General features: G+C 51.6%; 1 long non-coding RNA gene across 1 annotated transcript; it reads right to left on the bottom strand.

The window, feature by feature from the left end:
• Positions 1–1688: 1688 nt before the first annotated feature.
• Positions 1689–5396, bottom strand: LOC141415604 (uncharacterized). Its single transcript, XR_012440606.1, has 3 exons — positions 4009–5396; positions 2857–3069; positions 1689–2173 (listed from the first exon to the last, which is right to left on the bottom strand). It is a non-coding gene; the product is annotated as an uncharacterized lncRNA (long non-coding RNA).
• Between the last annotated feature and the right edge of the window lie 1573 nt (positions 5397–6969).

Here is a 6969-nt window from a genome sequence, read left to right as displayed (position 1 = left end):
TTTGGGATTAGGGTTTTGGTTGGGTTTGTGTTATGGTTTGGGTTAGGGTTTAGGGTTAGGGTTAGGGTTAGGATTAGGCTTAGGGTTATGGTTAGGGTTAGGCTTGGCTTAGGGTTCGGGCAGTCAAAATAACCATTAAGGTTCAGAGCAGTGGTTGGATTGAAGGGATCTGTGGTTGGGGAAGGGGAGAATAAAGCGGACTGATGGAGGGTTGAATTCAACTATGATGTATTTTAAGAACCTTTGTGGTTGTCACTCCGATACAACAATGGTGTGATCATAAAATAAAGAAGGAAAAACAAGGAATACACACACAAAGGACAGAAGTGTCCTTCACGTCCAGTCCCTGGCTCTGTGTCAGTGGTCCCTTGTGTCTGGGTGAGGTGACCCAGGCCTTGTCTCAATGAACATGGCTCTGTTTTGAGCCGGCCATATCAGGAGGCCATATTGTCTCACGGCAGGCCATGCTGGGAGCCTTCGAGCCCCCAAGGAGCCATTGCCCCCAGGTCACCAGGACGCAGGGTGGGAGGAAAGTGTTTTGTTGAAAGTCCTTTCTCTTGGTGGCCCAGGCCACGGAAGCTTGAAGGTGGCCTGAGTTCTCCTACAGCATCCCACACACCCTGTTTCTTATCACACGGGGTCCCCTGGGTACTGAGAAAGCTTCCCTGTCTGGGGACACTGAGGCTGGTGGCCGGTCACCCTGCTCAGTTCTCCATGTCACCACACTGGGTTTTGTATGGGGCCTCCCTTCCCTGTCACCTTCCAGGGTCCTGGGCACCTGTCACACGGGCAGTGCTGTCACCCTGGTGGTTTCTCTGTGTCTTCTTGGGCCTGTGGACGCTGGGCAGCGCCAATGCCTTCCTGGTCCCCTCACTTTCCAAGGTCCCCCTCACTTGTCCCTGCAGGTGTGTCCTCTCCAGGCTGGGGCCTCACTTTGTTGGGGTCACTCCACCCCACGGTGGTCCCCCTTCCGGCTCCCCCTCCTGTAAATACCTGCAAATGTCACCTCCCCCATCAGAGGAGCAAATGACTCTTCTGACATCGCTTTTGGGGTCAGGAGACCTGGTCCTGTCCCTGTCCCTGTCTCTGTCCCTGTGGGAACCCAGCTGCTCCCGCCTGTGCCCTGACTTCTCTCTCTCTCTCTCTCTCTCCTCTGTCCCTCCTCTCTCTTCTCTCTCCTTTCTCAATCTTCTCTCCCTCCTCTCTCTTCTGTCCTCCCTTTCCTCTCTCTCTTCTCTCTCTCCCCCCTCTCTCCCTCCTGTCTCTTCTCTCCTTTCTCACTCTTCTCTCTCTCTCTCCTCTCTCCCTCCTCTCTCTTCTCTCCTCTCTCCTCTCTCCTCTCTCTCTCTCTCCTCTCTCTCATGTTCTCTCCTCTCTCTCTCTCTCTCTCTCTCCTCTCTCTCCCCTGTTAGACATAGTAGGGACCTGTGACAGTCACAGAGGGAAGCTCTCCTCCACCCAAGCAGTTTTTGGTTTTGACTTTTTTTTTTCGTTTTATTTTCCGTGGTAAATTTCAAAAGGAAGAAAATGCACAAATTCTCTGGTTTTCTGTTTTTCACTCTGACAACAGCAACCGAGCCAATCAAAAACTTCTCCAGCTTTTGTCACTTGAAAAATAAATTTTGTAAGATTGTCACCAGGAGTCCCCTGCCTTTCCCGCCCCCCCCCCCACAGGCCAGTAGCCTCTCTGTCTGTCCATCCATCCGTCCTGCTTGTTTGCAGGGCTGGAGCCCAAGGCCACGGTCCTCAACACTGTTCCCCAGGGCCTGGTGCCAGCCCTACAGAGGTCCCCATAACCACTTGGGGACAGGGTTCCCACCCCACACAACTCCCCCCTCGTTCTTTGCCCGCTGTGGCCTTAAAACTACAGGATTTTTTCAGCACAAAGTAGAAAAAGAGCCTCCAAATTGGGTAACGAAACCGCAGCAGCTTGCGGTTGGGCGAGATGGAGGTTAGAGAAAGAACCTCCTCTCTCTTCTCCGTCCGGATGGTCATCACGTCACCGAGTTCCCCGTGCGACAACCCTTCTGCTGCCACCATCTGGAGTGGCACCCACACTTCTACAAGCAACACAGAAAGTCACAGGCCGGGCGTGGTGACACACACCTGTAATCCCAGGCGCTGAGAAGGATCGCCATCTGAGGCCAGCCTCGGCAGAAACTCAAGACCGAACCTGAAAAAAATAAATAAAGGAGAGACAGATTACATAAATCGACATTCTACGATATTTATCCACACTCAAGAGCCTCTCCTTCCAATGGCACTGATAATGATGACATTTTAGTGAGAATGCAACGGTTGCAAATTGACTTCGTGTCCACCGTAGCTGAGAACACTCACCACGTCAGCTGAGGAGCCCCGCATGAACCCAAGACTCACCGGAGCCCCCGGGTTCAAGGCCCATCTTCCCCCATCTCCGCCCGTCTTCCCCACCTGTCCTGTATTTATGTATTTATTTTTGTCTTCCTAACAAATTTGACTTAGTGACAGTTGTAAGACTAGCTGATGGCGGTGGGGAAAATGGACTCTGGTGCCCTGTGGGTGGCAGTTGTGAACTAGTGACGCGAGGTCAGCCTCGGTGCCCATCAGCGGAGAACGTGTGAGTACTACTCAGCCACAAAGAAGATCGGAAGTTCGTCGTGTGCAGGAAGATGGACGGAACCAGTCGCCGTGTTAAGCAAAAGGAGCCGGACTCAGAAAGACGGGGATGGCATCTTTTCACAAAGACGTGCCATCTCGACTTAAGAGGAAAAAAGGGACGTGAAAGCAAACGGAGCAATTGGGGACAGGGGACTGGTGGAGGGAGGAGGGGACAGAGGGGCGTTGCAAGTGTGAAAACGGAGCCCAATTTCTTACCTTTTTAGCTGGGTATTTGCTTGCACCGGAGCCACCATCCCTTCCTGTGGCGCTGCCGGCCTGTGACGGTGGCCCTGCTCTGGTCCCTCGACCCTGGTCAGCTTATGACTTCACGAGCCAGCAGAATATCAGAAAAAACGAGGCCACCCGACCTCCGATGGCTCACAGAGGCCTCTGACCATTGTCCATGTGTCCGTTAGGTTTTTTAAATTGCTGCAATATTAATTATTATTATCGGTGGGACTGGGGTTTGAACTCAGGGCCTCTTGAGCCACGTCTCCCATCCATTTTGTTCCAGTTAGAGATGGGGTCTCCTAGGACTGGCCTCGAGCCTCGATCCTCCTCATCTCAGCCTCCCACCTAGCTAGGGCAGTTGACTGACTCTTGGTTTTTAAGATTGAAATGTTTGGGAGGAGAATGCAAAGAGCCATGGACGCCCTCTAGGGAGTCCTCAAGTGACATAAATTTATGTCACTTTGTGAGTTATCTGGAAGTCACTCGCAGACATGACACTGCTTTCTATCCAAATGGCTCAGTGTGCAGCAGTGACCGAGGACAACGTGTGGTGACCAGAACCAGGACAGAGCCAGTCTCCAGGCCTTAACCCAATCTCACTGAGATTCCAGTGGTGCAGATTTGCAAGGGAGCTGTCACTCAGAGGAGTCTGAGGCTGTGGGTGAGGCAGAGCCTGCTCTGCAAGCGTGAGGCCCCGAGTTCAAATCCCAGTGCCACTAAATAAAAGGAAAAAAAACCCAAAACGCACAAAGTAATCAGCGATGGCGGATGGGAAGACACTGCCGAGACGCGTTCTCTCCACATCAGTCAGAGTGATCAAAACACGGGTGGGTCTAATTTTTACAGTCACCCTCTGTGACTTCGAGGCCACCGGGACTTCGTCCTCGTCCTGAGGGACGTGTGCAAAGGACGGAATGGGACAGAAAATCCAGGCGTGTACGGGAAACTGCCTTTGGCCAGGTGCAAAGGTCACTGCCCGGGAACAGGCTGTGCTTTTAGATAAGCAGTGGCAGGAGAGGCGTCCACCGTGTGCACCAAAGTGAACGCGAGGCCCGCTTGGCGCTGGCCCTAAATCTTAACTGAAAATCGGTTACAGTTAGAGAAACAGAAAAAAAAAACCCAAATGATGAAGCTCACCTCCAAAAGAAAATCCTCGTGACCTGGAGCGTGCAAGACTTTCTTCCAGGCGCCACTAAAACATGTCTGCAAAAATGTCGCCATTCTCGCCGAGGACAGGGAGGGAGGAGCAGGAGCGCAGCTTAGAGATGGCTGCAGGTCAGTTTTTTCCAAGGACACTTGGCCCACGGTGCCAGAGGGCTCTGTCCATGTCGCCGGGCCCCGTGCCTTGAGGGAGGACACCGGGGGAGCAGGAGGGGTGGGTGACAGCCGCTCACCTCATGGCAGATGGGAAGCAAGGCCAGAGACTCAAAGACCCAACCCTGATGACCCGTGTCCTCTCCAGCTAGGTGCCACTCCCTCAAGTCCCCAGAACCTCCCCAAAACAGCACCCGACTTTGCAAGCCTGTTGCAGGGACGACTTCATATGGCTGACACCTGACGGTGACATCAGGCGACCTTATTTCTTGTATGGCACAATTTGACTTAGTTGTCACGATAACCCAGCGAGGTGGACATCTGAGTCCTATTTATACAGCAGGAAACTCCTGGAGGGAAGAGATGGTGACCAAGTGGGACAAGGCAAGAACTCCACAGCAACTCCATCTTCTCCCTTCTCTTCCCTGATGGCGAGGTCTGCCATATTGACATCTGCATCCGGCTGGTGGAAAACGCCCAAAACACACAAAAACCACTAGAGCCTCTCCATATGTAATATTTGATGCACCAAGCTGGACACTGTCTCTCTCAGCGTGGAGCAGACCGTCCACTTGTGTCACTGTCACCGTGTGACTCAGCCTTAGAAGATAAAAGCAGTAACGAATATTCAGTCACAAGCTCTTCCCACAAGAATGGACGGTTCACAGCCATCTTCTTTTACAAAACGGTCAGCGTGACATCCCTCAAACTCCTGGGCCCGAAACGCAGCGTATCTGGAGATTAAATCTGTTCATTAATCAGCAAGGAGAATGTATTTGTTTCTATTGAGCTCGTGCGGGAGCATTGAATTTCCCCTTTTTCTGTCATCCACGTTCATCTCCCTGGATCTTCCTCTTCTCTGCGAGCCGGGGAACCAGGAATTTGAAAGCAATACAGCATTTAGAATCAATTAAAACGAGAATCCAGACAGACCCAAGACATCGTGGGCGTGCCCCGTGACCAGTCCTTGATTTAGTGCCGTGGGTTTTTTGAGAAAACGGCCAGCGCCCGTGCTAAACGCTTCGGGGGAAGACATTGTCTTCTGCTTCTCCCCCGATGTTCTGCTTTCCAAAGGCGAAAAAGCAAAGTTATGCAAGCACTCGCCTGCCAGAAAACACAAACAGGAGACAGCTTTCTTTTTTTCTAAATTAAGATTTTTGAACCAGCTTTTCAAGGAGGGCCTGAAGTTTGCTTTAAAAAGTGCAGAGAAAAACGAATGGAAATAACAGTACTCCCTCGTAATCCAGCTCAGAAGGCATCGCCACCAGTGTTTACCTTATTTGCATCTAATTTTTCTCTCAGTTGCCATGTATGGCTTTTTTTTTAATTGTGCAAGCTCTATGGTGATAGCATGTTCTCCTAAAGGAACAACTGGAAATTGGGCATGGTGCTGCACGCCTGTAATTCCAGCTACCCGGGAGGTGGAGGTCAGCCCAGGCAAAGTTAGCAAGACCCCGTCTCAAAAACAAAATCCAGCAGACCCGTGGTCTCGGTTCCGAGAGGCCATCACGAGGGATGCACAGAGATCAGTGTGGCACCAATGACACAGGGGTCATTTTCCCCATAATGCAGCCCAGCCTCCACTGAAGACCCAAATCTGGATTTTTTCCCTTATTACTTCGATGAAATGTGTTGACTTTTAGCATCCTTTGGGGACACCGCTTGCTTTTGGGGAGGCAGGTGTTTCACAGAGTGAAGGGCAGGGAAGCACTCAGCAGATCGCACAGGATGCACTGACAGCTGTGGGGTGCAAGCGCAGAAATTAACATTTGGGGGTTTTGGCATTTCTTTTTATTTTTACAAATTTATGATTATTCTTGAGCATGGTGGGTCACAACCGCGTGTAATGAAACTGCAAACAAGGCAGGTTTACTGTGCAAAAAAAAGAGGACTAGGGCCATAGTTCAAGTGATAGAGAGCTTCCCTCACCTGCATAGCATGGGGTCCTAGGTTCAATCCCCAGTACTGGAGAGAGAGAGAGAGAGAGAAGGAGAAGAAGAAGGAGGAGGAAGAGGAAGAGATGGAGGAGGAGATGAAGGAGGAGGAGATGGAGGAGGAAGTGGAGATGGAGGAGGTGGTGGAGGAGGAGATGGAGGAGGAGATGGAGGAGGAGATGGAGGAGGAGATGGAGGAGGAGGAGGAGATGGAGGAGGAGGAGAGGGAGTAGGAAGAAATGGAGGAGAAGGAGGAGATGGAGGAGGAGGAGGAGATAGAGGAGGAGGAGGATGAAGAGGAGGAGATGGAGGAGGAGGAGATGGAGGAGGAGGAGATGGAGGAGGAGATGGAGGGGGAGGAGATGGAGGAGGAGATGGAGGAGAAGAGATGGAGGGAGAGGAGGAGGTTGAGGAGAAGGAATTGGAGGAGGAGATGGAGGAGGAGAAGGGAAGGAAAGGAGGCAGGAGGGAGGGAAGGAAGCACTAGATCATATCTAATAAATTTGAGCGTCGTCAGCCTCAGTATCTACTCTGAACTAAACCTCTGTCACCGCATTCCATGGTGAAGGCCCCCCGCCCCCGTGATGGAATTCGGAATTTGGAGGTTTGGGGAAGTCCTTCCATTTGGATGGACTTAAGAGGATGGGTTCCCATAACGGGATTAGTGTCCTCATAAGAAGAGGAGCACACCAACAAGTCCCCGTCTTTCTGTCCACGTGATCATGAAAGTGACCATCTGGAAGCCATCTCCAAGAACCCACCCTGCAGTGCCCTCATCCTGGACCAAACTGGGAGAAATCCGTGTCTGTTGTTTAAGATCTTCATTTGTCACAGAACCCCAAGCTGAAAA

This window comes from Castor canadensis, chromosome 13 (genome assembly GCF_047511655.1).
Source record: "Castor canadensis chromosome 13, mCasCan1.hap1v2, whole genome shotgun sequence".
Taxonomy (NCBI): domain Eukaryota; kingdom Metazoa; phylum Chordata; class Mammalia; order Rodentia; family Castoridae; genus Castor; species Castor canadensis.
The sequence above is the reverse complement of the archived record's forward strand: the minus strand, read 5'-3'. Positions and strand labels throughout refer to the sequence as shown.